The sequence below is a fragment of the Salvelinus alpinus genome, chromosome 8 (genome assembly GCF_045679555.1).
Source record: "Salvelinus alpinus chromosome 8, SLU_Salpinus.1, whole genome shotgun sequence".
Classification (NCBI taxonomy): Eukaryota; Metazoa; Chordata; class Actinopteri; order Salmoniformes; family Salmonidae; genus Salvelinus; species Salvelinus alpinus.
The window spans coordinates 30,574,897-30,601,873 of NC_092093.1; the positions used below are offsets into that span (position 1 = coordinate 30,574,897).

The 26,977-nt window shown below is 42.5% G+C and overlaps 1 protein-coding gene across 1 annotated transcript in view; it reads left to right on the forward strand.

The window, feature by feature from the left end:
• The window catches only part of LOC139582906 (polypeptide N-acetylgalactosaminyltransferase 14-like), a 123,134-nt gene that overhangs the window by 44,892 nt on the left and 51,265 nt on the right, over window positions 1-26,977 (forward strand). The window lies entirely within an intron of this gene.

Sequence of the window (26,977 nt, forward strand, 5' to 3'; positions counted from 1 at the left end):
AAAGGTTAAATTAAATCTAAAAAATGTGCGTCGCACAATAGATATAAAACCAGTGGAGGAACTAGAGTTTTATACATGGGGTGGCCAGGGGGTGGCCAAGGCTACTTCAGGGGGTCCATAGACCATGACAGAACATTTGTTTGTAACCCTAACCTGGCATCTAAGGAGTATGAATGAATCCTATGATTGCTGATTAGAGGTAGAAGTGAATATTCACTTAACCTGGAGTTCTTCAATGTGGCAGATAGTGTGGTCCAAATGGGTTACTTCACTAGAATTCTTTAACATACTATGAATAGTCAGTCTCTCTACCTCGGAACTGCAGCTCAATTTCTTTCTCTTTCTTTCTCTTTCTCTCTCACACACACACACACACACACACACACACACACACACACACACACACACACACACACACACACACACACACACACACACACACACACACACACACACACACACACACACACACACACACACACACACACACACACACACACACACACACACAGTTAGAGAGGCCTGGTGGGCCTGAGCCTGAGGACCACCCCTCCTACTCTCATGGGTCTGATATTACACACACACACACACACACACACACACACACACACACACACACACACACACACACACACACACACACACACACACACACACACACACACACACACACACACAGTACTGTACTCACATACTGGAGAGACTTGGGTCACTCTGTTTTCATTAATATATAATCTGGGTCTATAAGTGTTGAACATCCAAAATATTTTCTGAAAATAAAGCTCAAGCACTGAGGAGATAAGATAGCATTTGTGTGTGACATAAATTGCATAGTTTATTTACAAAAAACCACACTGCAACACACTGCAATTTGACATACCAGGTATTGACTTGAAAAATTAAAATAATTTTGGTGCCCATCAATATTACAAACTTACAGTATCATATTTATGCTCATATATATTATGTTAACTAATAGCAAAGAAAAGTTCTGGAATTGGCCTAATCACGACCAAATTAAATCTGCGTGACATGATACTCTCTGGATTTATCATTTTAGAAAGTCAGTGTATTAGATAGTACACAGTGCAGGTTTTAATCATGACCAGAGGGACCGCCTAAGTGCCAAATTAACCTAGGTAGATTTAAAACAGCATAATTCTGCGGTTCTGGTGAGAACTGGCAAAATGTTTCACAAACTCATCCATGGTGACTTAACCTGTCATCAACCATTGTTGTCCTAGGGTGGGTTTTAATCCGTGTTAAAGCTGAGAAGCTTCTCTCGCAAGAAGCACTGCTGACTGGTGTCACAACAGAAATCTTACAAAGGCGAAATAGCTCTTGGAAGACCTCTTTATAAGGTTCTAGAAACACAACAAAGTCAAGAAGGGTCTGACCCTTCCACTTTTCTCTCTGCTATCAAGAAGCCGCTTGGTTTGATGAACCTCATGTTTGAGGTCCTCTAAATCTGACTCAAAGGTCTGAGCAAAGGCAAACAGAGGCTCCGCATTCAAGAATGTTGTACTCTTTGGATCGAGAGACTGGACCCCTTGCATTATCTCGCAATTCTTCTTGAAAAACGCCTCTGCAGCTCAGCTGTGAAACTGTCAAGCACCTGATAAAAGATAGCTCTTTGGACGCTCTCTCTATCACTTTGGTCACTATTTTTCTGTCCTACAGTGCTCATCATCAATGAGTCGTGAAATCTTAAGCTTGTTTTAGGCTGTCTTTTACATACTGTTTGTACTCTTATTTTGCAGTGCTCTGCAATCTCTTCAACCTCTTTCCATAGTTCTCCAAAGTAACCCTCACTTCTGTAGTCCTGTAAGGGCGTCTACTAGATCCACAGCCCTTGTTAGGTCAATAGAGCTTGATTGGAGCATGTCAGAAAGACATTTGGCATCACCAAGCACTTTACAAAAGGTAACCAAAAGCCCTATGAAATGTAAATCTATCTGAGAAAGAAGGCCCCTTCAAGTGTGGTATCCTGTAGCACTCTCATAACTGCTGGAAGCCTGTCCCTCAGATTACGGCATGCCATGTATCTGCATGCCCACCTTACATCCGTAAGTCTCTGTAGTTCTCTGGGCTGCTGTGGATACAGCTCTTTCTGAACTGCAAGCCATTTGAGATGAACGTATTAGCCAGATACAAAGTTATAAAGCTTCTGCAGGAGAGCAAAACAGTGAACTGCCTCAGGCACTGATTTTACAGCATCGACAAGAACCAAATTCAAACAATGTGCATTACAGTGCACATAAAATGCAAATCTTGCACTGTTTTTAATCCGTGCAGACACATCAGAATGCGTTCCTGCTCATGACGGATACACCGTCATAGCCTTGCCCCACAAGATTATTTCTGTAGTCCAGACCATGTTTTTCAAGGCAATCAATTATCATTTTTGTGAGACCTGCTGCATCTAAGCTTTCAGCTGACTGAAAGTGTAAAAAGCTTTAGTGGATGGCCCTGTTGTAATAGTACCTCACAACTAAAGACATTTGTTCTTTTTTCTCTAAATCTTTGGTTTCATCTGCAATTACACGAAAAACTTCACTTTCTTTTACTTCTCTTATTATTTCACTTTGTACCATCTCAGCTAAGCCCTCAAGAACTTAATTCTGATTTGGTGGCTTGTGTACTTAGCATTGCCACATGCATTCATCCTTTTCTCTATGAGAGGATCATGCTTTGCTATTTCTTCTAAGATTGTCAAAAAATGACCCTTGTTGTGAGAGTCATCAGACTCTCGATGACCTCTCTGCGCTATATTTTGAGTGGCAGTTAACAGGAGCACGTGCAATTGTTTTAATGTAAGTGCAGTTTTCCTCCACTTTCTTTTTCCGGTCCTCATTTATGACATCTAACATTGATGAGTTGTTGTCAATAGCAATTTTATGCTGATTCCAAGCATACATAGCATTGATATGATGCTCTGCCTTCGAATGGAGCTTCAACCCATAATCTTTAAACAGCGCCTTTTTCCAGTTACAAAAACCTGACTGTGATGTGAAGGCAGATTCAGGTGTATTTGGCAGAGAAAAATGCCTACAGGCGAAACAACAAGTCAACAAGCCATCAATTGTCCTTATACAAGGAGCTGATGAAAGCCCTTTTCCTAGTACCATGCTGAGTTCTGGGAAATGTTTTCAAACACGGCTGTACAGGACCCTCTTCTCTGGATCTTGAAATGTCGGAAATACACGTTAAATAATGTGCCATATCTCTATGGAAATGTATAATTAAGGGATCCACAAGATTAGATAGCTGGTGGATCCCAGCTGCTAACTAAAATGTGTAGTTTAAAGTATAGGCCTGGCCTACCATTGTGTCCTTTTGGAACAGGAGTCTGATATCTCTCCCTTTCTTTTCATGTTTAATTGACACTATGCAAAAATAAGACAGTCTATGATTACATCTAAGCATCCAATTACCCACATTTTAGTCCAATCTCAATCTTAATTACAAATCCCCATTACCTTCAAATCAACTACCAACCTAAGGTACTAGATCTTGGCTAGCCCTCTCTGCAGTAAGTAACTTAGCTAGCTATAATTTCTTACACCTTTACGATAGCAAACAGGCTATCTGAAAATTGTGGTAATCTTTTGAGTAACGTTAACAGATTGATAATAACAATTGTTTGTTTTGTGTTCAAGTACGAAAATCTAAATGAGTTAATGGAATTAAAATTGCTGAATGTTAACTTGCTGAACACTGACAGCTGTAGCCTACTAGTTACCCCACATTAGCTAAACATTTGTATATTGTAACTTACGACACTGCACTGTATATGCGTTTGTATTACTAGCACAGATGTAAACATAATGTTAGGCTAAATTGGGAACCAATTGGGATCTCTCTTATCTGATTAACTGTCTGTTAATGGAGCCAAAGGTCTAACGTTAACTTACACAGCGACTCAACTTTCGTAAAAGTTGTTCAGGAAACATAAACCCGATGCTAAACCTTAAAACTTACTTCAAATATGATGCTTTCGCCAATCGTGATAAGAGCTCGTGGAGCTGTGGAAATATTCTCTCTTCTTCTGTATGTTCTTCTTATTCTGATTCTTCTGTATCTAGCAACCAACGTTAATATTCTCTCTTGCTCGTCCTCGATTTGAAAAATGTGCCACCGAACATCAAAATAAATGCTTCTTTCAACAAGAGGTAAAATGAGATGTCAATCAGCATCAAACTACCAGTAGCGAATTAAATTTTGGGGTGGCACCCGGGATGGCCAATCAGATGTCAGAGGTGTCCAGTGACACCCCGGACAGCCCTCTGGCTCCACCCCTGTATAGAACGCTATGGATTCACCAGCTCCTGTTGCCTCCCGTTGTCTCCCTATTTACAAACAAACACGTGACTGGCTCAACTGTTCTTGGGAACTACGGTAAGCTTCTGGTGTAAATGAATGTGACAGGTGAAATGAAGAACGCAATCTGCTTTATTTCCTAACGTTTTGCACAAATTGACTGCAGGTATTAACTTAAAAAGTAGCTACAAAGTAGCTATAAATGTATTGAAAAACTTCAGATAAATAGTTTTGATGGTATTGACAGTATTGTAAAACCATCCCGTGGCTTTTTCCGACTAACCCGGTATACGGTATATACGGGATAACGCCCTAGCCTATGACATGAAAAGCCTCTTTCAGGTCCATTTCCACTGTTTCCAAGAGGAGCAGACTGAGAGGCATATCAGTTCTGCTGCCTGTATAGGCGTTGACAGGGGATGTCAGATTTCAGCGTGTTCCTCCTGTCCCTATCATCCCCTCCCATCGCCCTGAGAGAGCTGTAGAGTAGAGCAGCTCCATTCTGCTGGAGACTAGAGCCCAGCCCTGTTTGGGGGCAGCAGCAGTCACAGCTTTGATATGAAAAGATCTGCTAGATTAAATCGCTGTGGAGAAGATTGGTTGCCCCACGCTTGCATATCTTGGCCTCAGAAGTTGAAAAGGAACTGGCCTGATTGATTATTTTAATGGTGTGGGATTCTCTTTTTTGAGGGAGATAAAGAAATGTAAATGAACTTTTCTAATGTTGACTCTCACTCAGGAGGACATATTGTAGATGATTCACCAAGCTCAGATAAAATAGGCCAAATGTGGAGCACCACTGGTACTGGAATTCTCTGCTCTCTTGACTGAAATTCCTCCAATATCCAGCCAAGGCAGCCATGGAAACCAATATGTACTGTACTGTGACAGCAAAGGTGACTCAATGCTATAGAGAACTGTTACATTTTTACATGAACACAGCATTTGCTTAATCCTTTCTCTGGCTGCATACAATCCAAACGATACTTTCGAATATAGTTAAAGCGTTGGGTTTGCATGAGAGATTTTTATGGCTTTGCCTGAAGATTAAGAAAGTTAATTCCAAGCCATTCTGAGGACCGCAAATAAATTAATGTGGAATGATGACAGAGCGGAGCTGGTGTCTGGTGTCAAGGTGATAAATCCACAGAGATCATTGGCTGTGTGGGCTGTGAGCAGGCCCATTCCACTAGGTGTCTTCAGGTCGGTGTGTGTGGCCATTTGAGGAGGACATAATGAATAGAAAAGCTCCTCGGGGTGAGCTAGCAGAGCATTAAATCACATGCAAAATTAGACTCTCACCAACATATTTCACTAGGTCTCCCCACACCTCCACTTCTCACCCCCCCTCTCTTTCTGTGTGTGTGTCTCTCTCTCTCTTCCTCTCTCGTTGTAGTAAGTAAAGTACACACAGCTCACACGTTCGGCAGAGCAGCTAGAAGTTTCCGAGAGCTTCTATGCAGACTAGGGAACGCTATTTCCCTGGGGCTATTAAATGATAAGCACTCACTGGGTACCTTGTTCTCGTCACTGCTAATTGAAGCTGCCATTTCACAGAATCAACAGGAGCGTTCGGTTTTCACTAGGTTGGCACACCAACATGTAGCATGTAATACGGTAGAGTACAACTTAAACAGAATTTTTCTCTACTTCAGTGCTTCCCATACCTTTTCGCCCATGAACCACAGGGTACACATGGCCTTGGTGGTCCACTAGTAGCTACTGTACCTAGAGGACCCCCATTGGTCCACAGACCACTGCCTGGTTGAATCAACGTTGTTTCCACATCATTTCAATGAAATTACGTGGAACCAACGTGGAATAGACGTTGAATTGACGTCTGTGTCCAGTAGGAGGTTGGGAATTGGTGCTCTACACCACCAGACTTGACCTACACTCCTTACCAATCTAAGCCCTTACCATTTTACTGTAGCTCTTCTTTTCTCCCCACAACCACAGGGCCTGTAGTGGTGGTACTGATGCCTCATTGAAATAGCTCTTAGTAAATGAACACTGTATGAATATCAGTTACTGAATCATCAGGCAATTAATTGTTGCATGAAGACGGATCTCACGCTCAACCCTGATTTCCAAAGTCCATTGGATTGGAGAGGAGCCATCATTCAGCGTTTTAGCTACTCAGATAATTGTAGTTTTGTCATTTGAAATGGGAGCCTTGCTATAAATCTTTAGTGTCTTGCACGCTGAAGGAATGAATCCTGTAGGAGATTGGAGCTCCTTAAAGGCTATTTGTGAGTGAAATTGTACATTGAACCAATTATGTTGTAAGTTATGACTGGTTGACTTAATGACATCCAAATGGCCTACAAGGCTGTAGTGAAACTCAACATTTGTAAATCAATACAGTGTCTGGGGCGCCTACAATCAATAGATCTCATTAATGATAGGAAACCATTATGCTGAGCGCTAGGGCCTGTTTTAACAATTTCAGCACGGCCCGCAATGAAAATCCAAATGTATGTAATTTATTCAGGCGGAGCCAACATATCAATTACAGGACATGACATCTCCAGATATGTCGTTAAATGCAGGACCATGCAGGCAGTCCTAGGGCACTTTCTCACAGAGGAGCAATCACAGTTTTACTTGAGTCAGATACTGTACTGTAGCCAAGGGTATTTTCCATTGTTTCTTTATATTTATATATCTTATATATCTAGACATGATTTGTACATATTCCTTAGAGCACCATCACAGTTTTTTTCTTCCTTTACTGGAAACAGAAGAGGAGGGCATTTTGAGACCTCTCTATTTCTATTTAAAGCTGTGTCCACGTAATGATCAAACCAAAGACGTCTCAGCTAGTCAGAGGTTTTATTTGGCTTTGCCATTTCTAGCATCTTTCTTTCGGAATGCTTTATCTCTTTGCTGTCTTAACTGTTTGTATCACAGAGGAATAGCAGTGTTTTATTTTGCAGATCTGATTGTGTCGGCAAATTGTCTCGATGGAGTTTAATTTGTGTCTGGGCTTTGTGGATATATGGAACTAGATAACTGCAATTCATTAATGTATGAGGTATTTCCCAATAATTATTTTTTGTTTGTGAGATACTGATGAATTACATCAATGTAGGATAAAGAAACCTTCACTTGTTTTATTCTAGAGGCCTTTTTATGTTGATTTACTGGAAAATGGAAAACCACCACAGAAAGTTACCATTTCAAAGTCTACAGAACCAATTAGAAACACCCACTGGCTATTTGACCACTACATCAGAGTATGTGTTTCTTCTGCAAAAAAATAGTGGAAAGTAGTTGAGGAGAAGTTCTATTGTGATGGCAGATCTCCATGCAGATGTCTTCATCTACTTTAGTTTCCCTGAATCTGCCACGCCCGTCACTATAGAGATATTTTATTTAGAACTTCACACGGAGCTGTCAGAGGGGGTTACATCAGGAAGGACGGCTCCTGTCTCTGCGTTTATCTCCTGAACCTGGTGCTGAGCCACTATAGTTGGAAGCTAGAACAGGACAGGACAGGAGGGGTGTGGGATTTTCCCATTGCTCTTAATGCTTCTAGTTAATTGGCTTAATTTGACCATTGAGGGCATTTTTAAAAGAGCATTTGGCGCACTCAGAGCTCAATGAGGGGGAGAAATGAACTCTAAAACAGACACAGACCGATCAATAGCACTAGCACTGGGATCATAGACACCGGAAAAGTGAAGTAAGTCTCTGGTGTTTGGAACGGTCTGTTCAATGTTTTAATGTTGGTGAGGCAGTAATCCAACAGGAGGCCACACTGTTCAATTATCATTCATCAACTGCTTGATTAATCTCAGGAGATATTATTGTTCGATTATCATTCATCAACTGCTTGATTAATCTCAGGAGATATTATTGTTCGATTATCATTCATCAACTGCTTGATTAATCTCAGGAGATATTATTGTTCGATTATCATTCATCAACTGCTTGGTTAATCTCAGGAGGTATTATTGTTCGATTATCATTCATCAACTGCTTGGTTAATCTCAGGAGATATTATTGTTTGATTATCATTCATCAACTGCTTGATTCATCTCAGGAGGTATTATTGTTCGATTATCATACATCAACTGCTTGATTAATCTCAGGAGATATTATTGCTTCCTCTGACCTCCCGTCTGTCAAGGAAATAAATAAATGAAGTCATAAGGCAAACACACTTTGACCCATTTAGACATGAGTGTAGAGAATTGAATTGGACAATAAAACAGCTGTTGCTCATAGAATATAGATGAACTGAGCTCACCTGAAACTTCTAGTGTGTCAGACCAGTAATACAACACCTTCACTTAGTAAACAACATTGAGCGGTCCTGATGAAGAGACTGTCTGTTCTGGGGTGTACTGCATTGGACAGCGGCTCCATAGGGACAAGAGCTAATTCAAATAGCATCTGGCTAATCTTCTTTCCATGCATCAGCCATCATACTCAACATCGCTACTAGCATGTGAATGTACATCCAGCACCTACCATTACCCTTTATCACTGAGATATGTCCGGTCACAGTTTACGTTGCACTTTGAGCTCAGATTGTGTATTATGTTTCCCTTTCTCTGGCATCTAGCTAAAGGTTCTTGTTGTTCCTATGGGAATCATGTGACAGCAACGGGCTGTCATGATGAGAATGATGTGTGGGTAAATGGCTGCAAGAGGTGCTAATGGGTCCGTAGAGAGATGGTTGAACTGTTCTTAATAAGCCTGCCACATATCAAGCCCTGGGCTCCCTTTGACTTCAACTTCAATGTGTAAATACATGCAGCAGCATGAAGGGAGGGGGAGGTTGACTGAGCCCACGGGTAGTGTTTGCTCTTCTCTCTCAGCCCTTGGAAGGGTGCGGCAGGCTCCACAGTTTCAGTGTGTGTGTGTGTGTGTGTGTGTGTGTGTGTGTGTGTGTGTGTGTGTGTGTGTGTGTGCGTGCGTGCGTGCGTGCGTGCGTGCGTGCGTGTGTGTGTGTGTGCGTGTGTGTGTAATATCAGACCCAGGAGAGTAGGAGGGGTGGTCCTCAGGCTCAGGCCCACCAGGCCTCTCTAACTGCGGCCCACAGGCATCTGTCTCCATCTGGGAACTCCTCCAATGCAAAGCACAGCGTTGATTCAGCCAGCTGTTTGGCTGAGATAGCTCAAAGCTGTCAGGACCCGTTTTTCAACAGGGCAATTATATCCAATCACTGCTGTCCGTCGCCTACTCGTCCCGCCGCCGGATATTGCAGTCATCACATTTGGTTATCAATTACGATTGCCAATGTGGAGGGATCTGTGAAGGGGGTTCTGGGCTGGAGGAGAGATGACTCAGAGTGGTGACAGGACCCAATTAGGGAACAGGCAAGGAGCGCTACGACTGGCTGCCCACTAAATCAGCACAGGCAATGAGACAGACGCCCCAAACTAAGAGGTAACTCTCAGAGAAACCTGTGTAATGGCTCACACACAGAGACACACACACACACACACACACACACACACACACACACACACACACACACACACACACACACACACACACACACACACACACACACACACACACACACACACACACACATACACACACACACATACACACACATTGCTGCTTCTGAAGGCCACTGCAAAACACCTGCAGTTGAAAAACACCTGGGGAAATTCTTAAATTAACATCAACCGAAAGCTTCACTGAATAGTCATGAGTATTATTGAGAAGTGGTTGCTTGCCACGCAAAGATGTGTCGGAATCTCGACAATGCATTCAATGTTAAATGTTTGATGTTAAAATATACATCGGAGAGGCTGATTTCAGGTTCAAAGCATTTGAAGCGAGCAGACACACACAGACATACCTCTTTATATTTTTTGTGAGAAAGCATAACCACCTGGTCGCTGGTATGTTTTTGCGTGCTGTATTATAGGATTACTACTGTAGTTTGAGGTTCAGCTCAAGTTAATGAGGTAGCGGTTGCCGATTGGCACAGATTTAGGATCAGCAACCCCTTGCCAAAACCATTACGGAGTAGAAGGGCAAAACTGACATTAGATCAGTGGCTAAAGGCGACTACACACTTCCCACTTTAGAATGAACCTGACCTTCAGATATGTCAGTGCAGGTACCCATAATCCCTCAGCACTCCCTGCAGCTGTTTCTCGTGTGGAAAACAAACTAGGGAAGCAACCTGCAGGCTGAAAACAGCTCCTCACACCATCTCTTCCTATGGGATACGACAACATAGCTAACCCTTTCAAGACAAGACTGAACAAAACCAGCATCAGAGAAGTGTTTATCAGATCAAATTATACAGGATATCACAATTGCTTCCTTAAATATTATACAGCCATATTTTATCGCCAATGGTGTTTTATTGCCAATGGTGTGATTGTATCCTTAGCTTGTCTCAACTAACCCCAATGTCTTTCCTTTTATGGCAAAGAGGTTTGTAGCACTGTCTACTACATCCAGGCCCTATTTCTTTGCTGAACTGTGTCACAATACCTGTGGGCCAACTATAGAAAAAAACCTGTCCCAGGCTGGCATCACATACCAGGGCCTATTTGAGGTGGATGTGACGGTGTGGTACGGTAATGTTGTGATGGCAGTCTGGCACACTTAATCTGACCTGGGGGCTTTGGCCTAGCTGACACAATTAAACAGCGCAGCATGCTAAGTTGACTTCTATGTGTGTGTGTGTGTGTGTGTGTGTGTGTGTGTGTGTGTGTGTGTGTGTGTGTGTGTGTGTGTGTGTGTGTGTGTGTGTGTGTGTGTGTGTGTGTGTGTGTGTGTGTGTGTGTGTGTGTGTGTGTGTGTGTGTGTGTGTGTGTAGAGCAATGAGCAAGGCAGGTAATTTTTCGGGGCTGCAGACACCATCGCTCTCTGACAGATGGGATTGTGTGTGAGGGGATGGGGTGAGGGAGGGTGAGGGAGAGGTTGGTGAGTGGATGTTGGTACAGTAGGTAGCCATTCCTGTGTGAGGAGGGGATTGATGGCGATGACATTGGAAAGCTATGGCAGTTTTCAGAAAGCAAAGCCTCTTTTCCCTGTAATGTGAGCCATTATTCCTGTGCTCTGTATCTGTGGACTAGCCTTTCTCAATGGATTCTGCTTCATGTTTGCTGTGCTGGTCCACAGAGAGAGTGAGAGGATGAGTCTATCCATGGCAGCAGCAGGGCTGAAGACAGATCCCCCCCCCGTCAGTCAGTCCGTTAGTCAGTGGTAATCCAAACAGGATATGAGCTCCTCTGTTTAACACAATACTACTTCCTGGGTCCTCAGAGACTTCACCTCTCCCATTAGCTGTAACACTCACATGCCATCCCACAGAGCCATAGAGATATAGTAGGATTCTAAACAGTCATTCTCCGCTCCACCTAGAGACACTGTCAGACAGGTACATATTCACTACTACACACTGGTCCTCACATAATTAGCTTTTTATTGATTGCATATTAATGACATTAGACAGGTGCTGCAATGGAAATGTGCAATAGACTGTATTTGTTGCCAGACATTTTGCATTGGATTTTTTCTTTTCAGAAGCTGAGACAATGGATGTACGCCCAGAGGCCACAGTGTGTAGATGTTGTCTTCTTCCTCTGTTTGGCCATCTGGTTCAGTAATAATATTCTGAGTGCATATGGGTTACCTCCTCTCGTCAACAACATATGGGCGGAATGAACTGCCCAACATATCATACCCCCACATTGCTTAATTCATCACCCCAGCAGAAACTGTTTTAAGTGAGAACGGTGGAGTGACCAGAGATTCTTTGTATGGAACCCCCCCAACCAGAAAAATTCTCTCTCTGCTTTGCAAGGACGCATTTATCTTCCCTACAGAAACTTCACCAAGTCCACCAGCAGCAATACGCTGCTTCCCTTCCCAGTACCCCCACAGCTGTTGTGTCTGACAGAGAGACTAATTATATGCTGTGTGCATGCTATTTAAGAGAGCCTTGTAAGTAAAGTACACCCCAAGCTATGGCTGAAGTGAATGATGGTTTCTGTGCACCAAGTTGTGGCTGCTATCCCCAAGTCCCAGAGGCATTCACAGCAAATAAATGAGATTATATATTCCTCTCCTCTGGAACCTTATCAGATTATTCTCAATTTGATGTTATACAGTATATAAGGACCTGGATATTGCTTATGTCCTAGTTTTTCACTGCCGTTCTTTTCTACTGTGATATGTACTTCTCATCGAGTGTTGCTCATATCATCAATGAAACTGGACTAACACTTGTGCCTGATAATATGGGTTTTATAGCGTAAGTTGTTATCGATAAAACGTCACAATACTACGCAAAGTGTTCGATTTGGCTGCTGGGGGGCAAGGAGACCCCAGCTCCACTAAGACCATTTTCAAGGGATTGTTAAATAAATGTTATAACTAGGTTTTAATATCATCCCCTCTTGTCAGAACTACACATTTTCGATTATGCCACATTTAGCTCTGTCATCAGCATTATACATCATGTAACTGCATGCTTTTCAAGATCAGCAAACATCAATTGATCATGCAATTTCAGATACCTGAGGGTAGGCTAACGATATCTCTCAATATTGTCCTACATTAATTGGATATTGTATAGCTAGCCATATTGACGTGATCTGTTATTAGCTAGCTAGCCAATTTGACATGGTCCATCAATCAATGTAGCCAATCATGTCTGTCTGCAGCAATTGTGATGAAACACTCTTAAAAACAGTGTCTATTTGTGGAAAAACCACCTTGATTAACTCTTTAGTCATATCCCAGTTGACCTATTTGCTTATCGTCTTGCCTACACTTAGCGACCTGTTTTTTAAATTATAGGAGCAAAAAAGAATCTATTTGATTTGGAACAGCAAGCCAGACGGGCCTATTTATATAATGAATATGAATTCAGAGGGCAGAAATATTAACGCGTTAGAAACTCTCACTAAAGTCTTCAGTCATACAAAAATTGTACTTAAATCTGAACTGGTTCTCTAGCAGATTGGTAAGAATGTCTCACCCCATGTTCAATAATGTCCCTTTTCCCTTTATTCAGATTACTACCTCTCACTTTCGGTTATTTGAAAATTAAAACAAGCCATAGAAAGTTGGTTGCAATTTCAATTTAATCCACCAGAAGAAAAAAAGCAAATATTACAACAAATATTGTGGTTAAACTCAAATATACTAATTGACAAAAAATCTAAAAACTAAAAAAAAAAATTAAAAGTATAATCTTTGTAAATGATATCATAAATAGGACTGGTGGAGTTATGTCACACATGCAGCTAACAAAAATATATAGAAAAGTCTGCTCTACCCAAAATTACAACCAACTAATTGCAGCATTACCGCAAAAATGGAAGAAGCAAGTGGAAGGGGGATAAAGTAAGGAACTTGTCTGCCGACCCTGCATTAAAGACCAAAATTGGTTAAAGAAAATTGTGATACATAAAAAAGTATACCAGTTTAATTTTAGGACAAAAAAATTGACAGCTGGCTGTGCCTTATAGATTGCAAAATAGTTGGGATAAGATTTTCAATGTACCGATTCAATGCACATGGTTTATGAACTGATACGCAAAACGACGCCAGATTCAAAACCAGCTCTGCAGATTTTGCCTGCGAAGAGAGAGAATCATTAGATCATTTGTTTTGGTACTGTCCAAATGTAGCTTGTTTTTGGTCACAGGTCCAGGAATGCCTGAAGAATTGCAACAACTCTGCAGATAGCACTACTGGGTGATTTGAAAATTCATAGTCAATTAATCAATAATAAAATATAACTTTTAGGAAAAAAAAAAAATCTTTAATTTACAATCTGTAGAAACAATGAGAATAGAAAGGTTTCAACAGCACAGTTGAAAAATACATGTCAAATAGAAATCCAATATGGATGGTGTTAAGAGATGGGACAGGTTGGGTGGAGGTGGAGGGTGGAACTAATAACCACACGATTACTCATGTCAAATGTACTGTGTCCGTTATTTGTATATAGGGTCTGAATTTTGTGTAACAGTACAGAGAAATCAAACTGGATGGTCTTCAGAAATAGATGGAAGGGGTTTAGGGTAGCGGAAGGATATGAGTAAAAACAAACAAAAGATAACTATTGTAAAATAGATTGTGTCTGTAAAATATATATAGTATACATGAGCTGGAAGTAGAAGCCTATGTGCTGTTGTTCACTAGTTTACTCCAATTAGGGGAGGAATGGTAGGGTTAGTGTAAAATAGTAAAGAAAATCATATTTAAAAAAGATGTGTATACATTATATATACTAATGTATGTATATATGTGTGTATAAATGTGTGTGTGTGTGTGTGTGTGTGTATGTGTGTGTGTGTGTGTGTGTGTGTGTGTGTGTGTGTGTGTGTGTGTGTGTGTGTGTGTGTGTGTGTGTGTGTGTGTGTGTGTGTGTGTGTGTGTGAATGTATATATATATATATACAGTATATTTACAAAAAAATATATGGGGGATTGGAAATGATGCAGACAATTTCATTGATGGAAGCTACAATCTATCTGCAGTATTAAAGCTGATCTACCCCACCAAAATGTTTTTATAATAATAATAATAATGAAAGCAATGTTGAAAAGGGGATAATGTTCACTAACTTCGCTAGGTAGGCCTACGTTGGTTGTTTAGCCACTATGTTTAGCCAACTGTACAATGTTTCTGTAGCTTGCAAAGTAAACATTATCAGCTAACATTACATCAGCAAATGTGTCCTTCTGCTGCTTGACAGGAAGAGTCCACAAAGGATGGTCAATTTATGCAAAACACTCATACTTGTCAGGTATGGCTCACTTTAATCCAATTAATGGAGGACAATATTGAGAGATATCGTAAGTCTACCCTCAGGTATCTGAAATTACATGATCAATTGATGTTTACTGATCATGAAATCATGCAGTTACTTGCTGTATAACTCTGATGGCAGAGCTAAATGTGGAATAATTGGACATTTGTAGTTCTGACTATGCTCTTCAAGAGGTGATGATATTAAAACCAAATAGTTCACATTTATTTAACAATCCCTTGAAAATGGCACGCAGTTATCAATGGTTTCAATGGTTTCAGTTATCAATGGTTTCAATGGTTTCAGTTATCAATGGTTTCAATGGTTTCAGTTATCAATGGTTTCAATGGTTTCAGTTATCAATGGTTTCAATGGTTTCAGTTATCAATGGGTCTCCTTGCCCCCCAGCAGGATAATCGAATGCTCTGTCCCTTATTGTGATGTTTTATTGTTAACGACCTGTTTTCCCTGGTGCCCTGTATGAGTGTGTAGAGCTTTGACGGTCATGGAATTTGGGATTCGGTTATTGGTCAGTCAAATGACCGCGGTCACGCTTATAATCGTTTGAAGAGCACAATCATGTTTATTGTTAAGACACACATTTTCTTCTCTCCTCCACTCCTGATGCATGTGCTGCGGCTGCAGGGAGGGAAGTATTGCCTCGGCAACCAAAGACCTGTTTGCTACAACACTTTGCTTGTTTCAGCAAGGAGCAACAAAGTTTCACCACAAAGTTGAATATATTTATTTTTTACGGTTATGACGGATTATTTATTTCCATGACAGTCTTCATCCATAATCGGCGTTTACACGGTTATACGTTAACTGTGCAAGCCCTACGAGTGTGCCCTCACTTCAACAGTAGGGGGTTACACGGTTATACGTTAACTGTGCAAGCCCTACGAGTGTGCCATCACTTCAACAGTAGGGGGTTACACGGTTATACGTTAACTGTGCAAGCCCTACGAGTGTGCCATCACTTCAACAGTAGGGGGTTACACGGTTATACGTTAACTGTGCAAGCCCTACGAGTGTGCCATCACTTCAACAGTAGGGGGTTACACGGTTATACGTTAACTGTGCAAGCCCTACGAGTGTGCCATCACTTCAACAGTAGGGGGTTACACGGTTATACGTTAACTGTGCAAGCCCTACGAGTGTGCCATCACTTCAACAGTAGGGGGTTACACGGTTATACGTTAACTGTGCAAGCCCTACGAGTGTGCCATCACTTCAACAGTAGGGGGTTACACGGTTATACGTTAACTGTGCAAGCCCTACGAGTGTGCCATCACTTCAACAGTAGGGGGTTACACGGTTATACGTTAACTGTGCAAGCCCTACGAGTGTGCCATCACTTCAACAGTAGGGGGTTACACGGTTATACGTTAACTGTGCAAGCCCTACGAGTGTGCCATCACTTCAACAGTAGGGGGTTACACGGTTATACGTTAACTGTGCAAGCCCTACGAGTGTGCCATCACTTCAACAGTAGGGGGTTACACGGTTATACGTTAACTGTGCAAGCCCTACGAGTGTGCCATCACTTCAACAGTAGGGGGTTACACGGTTATACGTTAACTGTGCAAGCCCTACGAGTGTGCCATCACTTCAACAGTAGGGGGTTACACGGTTATACGTTAACTGTGCAAGCCCTACGAGTGTGCCATCACTTCAACAGTAGGGGGTTACACGGTTATACGTTAACTGTGCAAGCCCTACGAGTCTGCCATCACTTCAACAGTAGGGGGTTACACGGTTATACGTTAACTGTGCAAGCCCTACGAGTGTGCCATCACTTCAACAGTAGGGGGTTACACGGTTATACGTTAACTGTGCAAGCCCTACGAGTGTGCCATCACTTCAACAGTAGGGGGTTACACGGTTATACGTTAACTGTGCAAGCCCTACGAGTGTGCCATCACTTCAACAGTAGGGGGTTACACGGTTATACGTTAACTGTGCAAGCCCTACGAGTCTGCCATCACTTCAACAGTAGGGGGTTACACGGTTATACGTTAACTGTGCAAGCCCTACGAGTGTGCCATCACTTCAACAGTAGGGGGTTACACGGTTATACGTTAACTGTGCAAGCCCTACGAGTCTGCCATCACTTCAACAGTAGGGGGTTACACGGTTATACGTTAATAACTGTGCAAGCCCTACGAGTGTGCCATCACTTCAACAGTAGGGGGTTACACGGTTATACGTTAACTGTGCAAGCCCTACGAGTGTGCCATCACTTCAACAGTAGGGGGTTACACGGTTATACGTTAACTGTGCAAGCCCTACGAGTGTGCCATCACTTCAACAGTAGGGGGTTACACGGTTATACGTTAACTGTGCAAGCCCTACGAGTGTGCCATCACTTCAACAGTAGGGGGTTACACGGTTATACGTTAACTGTGCAAGCCCTACGAGTGTGCCATCACTTCAACAGTAGGGGGTTACACGGTTATACGTTAACTGTGCAAGCCCTACGAGTGTGCCATCACTTCAACAGTAGGGGGTTACACGCAGATGCAGCCTTCTTCTGTACAGCAGCAACACACTTTGATCCCTGTGTTGGAGTCGTGTCGGCAGAGGTTTACTGAGATAGTGTCGTTCCGGGGGTAGGCCTGCATTTTCATAAGCTGGTTTTCCTCTCTTCTCGCCGAGGAGAGATTTAACTTGGGGCTCACAGCTGGGAAGCACACCAGGGCTGCTATTATTCAATGTATTTGGACTTGCCAGATTTGAATCACTTCTACTGCGTGGCAGGTAGGTAGGAGTTTGAGTTAGAGAGAGACTCATACTTCCAGGCTGGGGGAATGCATGGCAATATTAATTTAAATCTGGCTTTCAAGTGATGCTCTGCTTTAAGGAACCTCACGCACAAAGCACTGCAGAGACCTGTGAAAACCTGTCAACCACTCTGTTGTTACAATCAGACTCAAAGAGCTGCTGCCTGGTGAAATGCAGCTTTGTTACAGTAGATTTGACTTCACAATAATAATTCTCTGTGGGAATATATTATAATATATGTCAATTTAGTTGTGACAATAATGAAAGGAAAAACAGCAGGCATACCCTGTTAGTCTTTTATTGTATTTGTATTGGCCTGAAAAATACATTTCTTTCAGTCTACAACATACAGCATTGCAAGTTCTAAATGGTGATCCTTGGGAAGAACACATTACAACTTTTCTGATGCAAACACATTAACATTCTAGTAGTGCCAGGGTGCACATTTCCCTTACTGCTGAAACAACGCTCATGTTTTCCTGAACAGAGGAAGAACTCTTGCTGGTCACTTAAGGAACTGTGACTTGGCTGATGAATATGATAAAAATACTCATGGGAGCTCTATTTTCAAATGAGAACATCGCCTACTATTCCCCCTCGAGACAGGCTTTCCTCGCCACGTTAATAAATCACTATATCCAGTCTCCACAGAGCAGCTGTGAATTTTAATGAATGTTTAAAATACCATTAATGTAGAAGATTGGTGATAAAATCTATTTTGGGTTGCCTCTATGGACTAGGATTTAGTTGTGTGTGTGATACATGAGCAGACCAGACATGATGGATAAAAGTTCCTGTCTCCAAACATTCACCCTTCCCTGTGAATGTGTGGTGCTGAGAAGAGGAGAGGAGATGAAGAGGAGAGGAAAGCTTCATCTCCTATCCTCAAATCTCATCAGAGATATGACGTCGCACATATGTGCATGAACAAGAATACATCCTGATGAGGCGTTGATGTCAGGAAGGGAGAGCAGTGGGTTGAGCTGGCTGGTACACTCTCAGATCTGGTGGCCTGGATTCATGTCGAAGAGCTTCTGGGTTGTTCCATGAAATGAGTGCCGTTTGCATCCCTTTTGATATTTTAAATATAAATTGCGCACCAATATAGCATTTTAAAAGCCTGTTATATTAAAATAAGGGTCCTTTAATATAGACCACATGGATAATTCAATTAATCCACTTTATGCATTTTGACATGTCCCTCTGTGCACACTCTGTGACTTCTAGGAAGATTTTAACCCACTTAATCTCAAGAAGTCTTCACCATCATTGTAAAGTCATTTCTGAAGATTAGTTTGTATTTAATGTGGTTAGTGTTTCACATACATCTGTCCCTCATTTTAAAGTCAAACCTGTTATGTGAACTGATCTCTTATTATGGTAATATGGTGAACCATTGAACATCTAATAGTCAAATCACAGTGTAAAACCATATGAGCAGGTCTAGCTAACACAATTAAACAAGGCAGCATGCTACGTTGACTTCAATGAGCTGGTTCTTCTCTTTTTGGCCATTTCCTGGTGTTTTGTGGTGGAAAACTGAGCGGGTTGAGCATAACACGCCGACCCTGTAACCTATAGATAGACAGGCTAGAAATGTTTTAACAATAAAAAAACATTTTTGAAGCATGCATTCAATTGCCACACCCTGTGTCCCAGGCTGGCATCACATGCCACGGTCTATTTGAGGTGGATGGGATGGTGTGCCCTTGTGGTACAGTAACGTTAAGATGGCAGTCTGGCACACTTAATCTGACCTGGGGACTTTGGTCTAGCTGACACAATTAAACGGCGCAGCATGCTAAGTTGACTTCTATGTGTGTGTGTGTGTGTGTGTGTGTGTGTGTGTGTGTGTGTGTGTGTGTGTGTGTGTGTGTGTGTGTGTGTGTGTGTGTGTGTGTGTGTGTGTGTGTGTGTGTGTGTGTGTGTGTGTGTGTGTGTGTGTGTGTGTGTGTAGAGCAATGAGCAAGGCAGGTAATTTTTTGGGGCTGCAGACACCATCGCTCTCTGACAGATGGGGTTGTGTGTGAGGGGATGGGGTGAGGGAGGGTGAGGGAGGGTTGGTGAGTGGATGTTGGTACAGTAGGTAGCCATTCCTGATGTAACCCAGCTAGCTGTAACCTATGGCGCTAAAACCAATCACAACCTGTAGCCTGTAAACAACCATCTAGTGTGAGGAGGGGATTGATGGCGATGACATTGGAAAGCTATGGCAGTTTTCAGAAAGCAAAGCCTCTTTTCCCTGTAATGTGAGCCATTATTCCTGTGCTCTGTCTCTGTGGACTAGCCTTTCTCAATGGATTATGTTTCATGTTTGCTGTGCTGGTCCACAGAGAGAGTGAGGATGAGTTTTAATAATAGACAGGCTCGAATAAGAATTTAAAAATTAACCTTTTTTGGGGGGGTGGGGTGGGGGGTGGGGGGGGGGGGGGGGGGGTTTAGCTTGCATACCATTGCCACACTCTGTTCCACACAACAAGCTCCTGTCACAAGGGAATTGATTTAGGGATTATTTAAGATGAAGTCGTCAACCCTGTTACAGTCATCCCTGTTACATTATTTGGCACATAATAGACACTTACTATAGGCACAGCCATTTTTTTATTTAGCCTCTTGAGATGGAAAAACACGTTTTCTTATGAAGTTCAAGTTCTTCGTGGCAGAATGTTCAAATGAGGTGAAATCAAGTTGGTGGAACGACCCTTTAATAACACCAGCTTCCTTCAATCTCTTCAAATAATTCATACTTTTAGAAAAAAAATCTTATTTTAAGGAAAAGTCCTAGTTTCTGTAAAACCAACAATGGTATTCAAGTATACCGTACATTTATGATGAGGAAGATATGGCACTTCTATGGAACTTGGAGAGTCTTAGGGCAGGTGGTGTAACGCATCGTAGATTACATTAAAGATCATATTTGAATGTCATAGTTACTCATTTCTCTGGTAGGTCTGTGTTAATGTAAAACAAGATACGCACATCATAAACAGTACAAGAATCAATGATTCACTACTAAGGGGGTCTCTCTCTCCTTCAGTTACTTATCCATACTGAAGGATTTTCCCTCTCTTGTACTTTGTAGGGATCCACTCTGCTACAGCCTCCACTGTCTCTTCTCCTATGTGGCTAGTGTTGCTTTTTGGCCCAGGCTGCCTCACTATACTCAATGTTCCCACCCAGATAGTCCCTCCAAAGAGGCTTGTCTACATTACAGGCGATGGAACGGAACACCCGATCGGGAGACTGTCCTGTGGGGTTACAGGCTTGTGTGTGTGGGTGTGTGTGTGTGTGTGTGGGTGTGAGGAGATGGGTGTTCTTTGACCACACCCTGCTATGTGCCCGCCCACCTGCCCGGCCACAATCTAGGTCACAGCTTCTTGAATGTGACCACCTCAGTCTGGTACTTTTACTGCCTTGGCACTAGTGTTGTTGTAAAGAGCATGGTGAATTGCAAATGGCTTGAAGTCAGGATAATGAGGACAGCTCTCTATCTATCTTTCTCTCTTCTCTCTCTCTCTCCCTCTTTCTCTCTCTCTCTCTCTGGTTAATATGCCAGAAATAAATGGGATTATGTTGTACGCTGCCATTTCCTCCATCAAGACTGTATCTTGTGTTTAGTTTGCTGGAGGCTTCTCTCTCTTGCGCGCGCGCGCACTCTCTCTCTCTCTCTCTCTCTCTCTCTCTCTCTCTCTCTCTCTCTCTCTCTCTCTCTCTCTCTCTCTCTCTCTCTCTCTCTCTCTCTCTCTCTCTCTCCCCCTGAGAGTAGCTGTTGACCACCCACAAGGTGATATCAACATGCATTGTGCCCCGTTTAAGTGGGCCAGAGGAGATTTTCTGAGATTCTCAAGGCCTGGTGTTGAGAGGTGTGTGTTTGAGGTAAACTGTTGCTGTGACGCTGCGCTACGGCTTATGCCTCTGAGATAACGCTCTCTTGAAACAAGTGTAAGAAAACAGAGAGCTTTGAATAGATGTAGGCTTTAGCGAAAGATAGGAGAGGGGAGTAGAGGAGAGATAGGAGAGGAGAGGAGAGATAGGAGAGGAGTGAGAGGAGAGGAGAAATAGGAGGAGAGGAGAGATAGGAGAGAGGAGAGGAGCGGAGAGGAGAGATAGGAGAGGAGAGATAGGAGAGGAGAAATAGGAGGAGAGGAGAGGAGAGATAGGAGCGGAGAGGAGAAGAGAGGAGAGGAGAGATAGGAGAGGAGAAATAGGAGGAGAGGAGAGGAGAGATAGGAGCGGAGAGGAGAAGAGAGGAGAGGAGAGATAGGAGAGGAGAAATAGGAGGAGAGGAGAGGAGAGATAGGAGCGGAGAGGAGAAGAGAGGAGAAGAGAGGAGAGGAGAGATAGGAGAGGAGAAATAGGAGGAGAGGAGAGGAGAGATAGGAGCGGAGAGGAGAAGAGAGGAGAGGAGAGATAGGAGAGGAGAAATAGGAGGAGAGGAGAGGAGAGATAGGAGCGGAGAGGAGAAGAGAGGAGAGGAGAGATAGGAGAGGAGCGGAAGCACTGGACTCTTTGCCAGAGGAACAACACAGACCTAACAGTATTTGCCAGGTACATCTCAACCGATCTGCGTTTTTCTGCGCCAAACAAATGTGGTGACAGGTGTTGCAGTCAGCTGCTCCACGTCCGTACTGCCCACAGTTTGAATAACTCACTGAAGGGGAGTACTGTATAGGGGAACAGGCCCTTCAGGCACAGATATACATACAGATAGGGGCATCAGATGTCCATGTATCACCCTGACCCCTGACCACCCCACCACACTCCTGTTTCTCTCACCCTTATGTGAACTTTCAGAAGGCTTCAATAACAGAGGCTGTATACATACAGAGTGGACAAGCGGTCCCCCAAACAGCCGTGCTAAAATATAAATGATTCCAGCACCATCTGCATGCTAATCTGAATAACGTCTCCAAAGACCCACTTCGTCCACCCAGGCTTTGAAAAGAAAACATCCACAGAAATTCTCTGCTTTCCTGGCTCTAAAAGGATGAAAGAATCCCACAGAGAGACCAGTGTTTGTCATTAGGGCACTCAATGTGCAGCTTTTTATGAAGCAACAGGAAAACTGTTGAATTCAATGGCTAATTTGATTTGAGCCAAGTTTAAAATAAATGTGAAATTATAATTTGTGTTTGTTTGCTGGTCTTTCCTGTGCTTATCTGTCTGGCACACAGCTCCCTTGATGTTTCTCTGTGAATCTCAGCACACACAGAGCAGACTGCTGAGGAGAAAGCACATCAAACTCATGGCGAAGTGACTCAAAACAGTAGTGTTGACGACAGCAGAAAATAACAACAACAGCGGTGGCCTTATCGTCACCCCAGCGCCTGTCTTTTAGCACAAGTCAGACTTGTTATCTTATCTTTGCACTGGAAAAACAGAATGAATCATCATGAGCTGAAGAGAGAGACAGAGAGAGAGAGAGAGAGAGAGAGAGAGAGAGAGAGAGAGAGAGAGAGAGAGAGAGAGAGAGAGAGAGAGAGAGAGAGAGAGAGAGAGAGAGAGAGAGAGAGAGAGAGAGAGAGAGAGAGAGAGGGTGTTGATTGTTGGTGTCATTTGAACAGAAGTGTACAGAATTACAGTCTGTGTTCTCCACATTGGTCACAGATGGGTTAGCATCTTCTGTCTCAGAGTAAACACACACACGCCCCTCTCTTCAGCCATGTTGCAGGACTTTGTGGAGGCTGGCATGTTTTTGGTAATGCTGCACCATGCCACTGCTGGATGCTGATTATGGTTTTGCCTGCTACTTACTAAAACATACGGTGTACAAATCGTACCACATACTATTTAGAACGCACTGTTTAGTAAAAACATTAGCAGTAAGCAACTGAAGTCAACATACTAGGCTCGTCCATACTGAGAATGCATCATTTCATTTCACGCCATTCGTTCATTTTGGTACATGGCCTTTTCTGATTATCAGCTGTTGTTGTCAAAAACGTGTGTCCGGAAGAGGATCGTCTCCCTCAGTATCATCCTGGCATTTAAAGCAAACTCAATTCTCGAAAATGTCTTACAATATAAAACATTCTATTTTCGGGTTGGCCAAAATGCCTACTATATAGAACACAAGGAGGGGTATTCGGACAAGGCCATAGTCTTCTTCACAAAGAGCTAAATAATAACAACTCCTTTGTTTTTTTAAATGCCCACTTTTCAATAAACTAGGAAAGAACTCATGGATAGTGATTCTTAAATGTTAGTCATTGATCATTGTTATGAAGGAAAGTCCAGCGTGCCAATTATCTTTATTATTCCTCAGTGTTTCATACGTCATGTCTAATGGGGTAGTGTGTTTGTGTGTGTCCCATCTGCTGTTAGTCCTATATCCTCTCCTCTAAGACAATTGTTCCTGCCCCAGCCATGGCCAGCCATCCAGCTTAGCCTGAGATTTTTTTATTTATTTAACCTTTATTTAACCAGGCAAGTCAGTTAAGGACAAATTCTTATTTACAATGACAGCCTACCCCGGACAACGCTGGGCCAATTGTGTGCCGCCTTATGGGACTCCCAATCACAGCTGGATGTGATACAGCCTGATTTCAAACCAGGGACTGTAGTGACACCTCTTGCACTGAGATGCAGTGCCTTAGACCGCTGCGCCACTCGGGAGCCCACACCTTGTCTGGTCAGAGGTAGCTGTGTTGTGGGATACTGTTTTAATAATGAGCTCCTTGCTGCTCATCTATCATTTATAGAGCTGCGCCTCCTCAGGTTTCTGTCCTAGCATGGCTGTCGTTATCATTCTCATCACATTTTCACAGTGCTGTCCTTCCTCACACAACAGCATGCCTTTGTCTAGTTACCCTTAGCAACACTGTCCTCTAAACAATAAAGCCGTTTTTAATGGTTTACAGGAAGTGCAGAACACTGTCTGCCTATCCTTGGCTTTGTTATGTGTCTTTGACTCTGGAATTCCAGTCAGAGACAGGTAAGATGTTGTTATCCAGTATGTGAATGTATCAAAAGAAGCACAAAGTCAGTGACTGTAAGGCTGTAGCTTTCAAGCCGACAATAACTGTAAGGAGTTGTTTTATGTCGAGTTGAACTGTTGTCTGTCTGTCTGTCTGTCTGTCTGTCTGTCTGTCTGTCTGTCTGTCTGTCTGTCTGTCTGTCTGTCTGAATGTTTGTCTATCTGTCTGTCTCTCTCTGTGTGTCTCTCTCTCTCTCACTCTCTCTTTCTTTCTCTCTCTATTTCTCTCTCTCTTTCGCTCTCTCTCTTTGTATCTCTCTCTCTCTCTTTGTATCTCTCTCTTTCTCTCTCTCTCTTTGTATCTCTCTCTCTCTCTTTCTCTCTCTCTCTTTGTATCTCTCTCTCTTTCTCTGTCTCTCTCTCTCTTTCTCTCTCTCTCTTTGTATCTCTCTCTCTGTGTCTCTCTTTGTATCTCTCTCTCTGTCTCTCTCAATTCAATTCAATTGAATTTGCTTTTTGGCATGACGTAACAATGTACATATTGCCAAAGCTTATTTTGGATATTTATAATATAAAAATTAAAATTAGAATCAAAATTGTCAATGGGACAACAGTAACAACAATAACCAAGTTTCAAAATAACCATACATTCAACAATAACAATAAGCATACAGTAGAGTACATGTTCAGGTTGATTGGTCTGTCAGACACTGTCCCTCATCTTATGGCAGGCAGCAATGTAGTGCGCTGCCAACCCACAGCTCTCTGCGTCCTCCCCCAACAGGACGGGTAGCCTACTCTCATCAGAGAGGTCTTTGAAACCTTGAATAAGGGTTTCAAATTTGGGGAAATGACACTCTCTAATTGTTTCATATTGTTGACATTTTGTCAGGAAATGCAGCTCTGTCTCAGGTTCTGCTGTTGTGTGGTGGTTGCACAGCCTTTCCTCTACAGGGAGCCAGGTTTTCCTGTGTCTACCCTTCTCAATGGCAAGGCTGTGCTCACTGAGCCTGTACTTTGTCAAGGTTTTTCTAAGGTTTTGATCAGTAACCATGGTCAAATATTTAGCCACAGTGTACTGTCGATTTAGGGACAGATAGCACTGCATTTTGCTTCGTGTTTGTGCTTGTGTTTCCCAATAAGCAATATAGTTTTGTTTTGACTGTGTTGTAATTTGGTTTATCCTGATTGATTGGATGTTCTGGTCCTGAGGCTTCAGTGTGTTAGTAGAACAGGTTTGTGAACTCAGCCCCAGGACCAGCTGGATGAGGGGACTCTTTTCTTTGCTCAGCTCTTGGCATTGCAGGGCCTGGTAGTGATATATATATATATATATTTGTACCTTTATTTAACCAGGTAGGCAAGTTGAGAACAAGTTCTCAACTTTCAACTGTATTTTAGATGTTTCCAAAACTGAATTGCTCTTTTTTGAGTTATTATTATTAGTGGATATTGGCCTAATTCTGCCCTGCATGCATTGTTTGTAGTTTTCCTCTGGACATGTAGGAGAATCTTACAGAACTCTGCATGCAGGGTTTCAATGGGGTGTTTGTCTCATTTGATGAAATCTTGTTTTGCAAGTGGACACCACACCTCGCTGCCATAAAGTGCAATTGGTTCAATGACACATTCAATTAGTTTTAGCCAAATTTGAATAGGTATTTCAATTTGAATTGGCTTTTTAATGGCGTAGAATGCCCTGCGTGCTTTCTCTCTCAGTTCATTCACTGCCTCATTAAGGTGTCCAGTTGAGCTTATTTTTAAACTTAAGTAATTGTAGTGTGTGCAGTACTTTATATATTTTGTACCAATTGAGAACTTTGGTCTAATTCCCTGAGATCTGGATCTTCTCTGGAAAATCATTATTTTAGTCTTTTTGGGGTTTACTGCCAGGGCCCAGGTCTGGCAGTACTGCTCTAGCAGGTCCAGGCTCTGCTGTAGGCCATGTGCTGTGGGTGACAGCAGGCATAGGTCATCTGGGAAGGGTAGGCATTTAACTTCTGAATTGTGGAGACTAACACCAGGGGCTGAGGATTTTTCTAGAATAGTGGCCAATTCGTTGATGTAAATATTGAAGAGTGCATGGCTCAGATTACAACCCTGACGAAGGCCCCGCCCCTGGTTAAAGAATTCTGTTCTTTTCTTGCCAATTTTAATGCTGCACGTATTGCCAGTATACATTGATTTAATTATGTTATATGTTTTA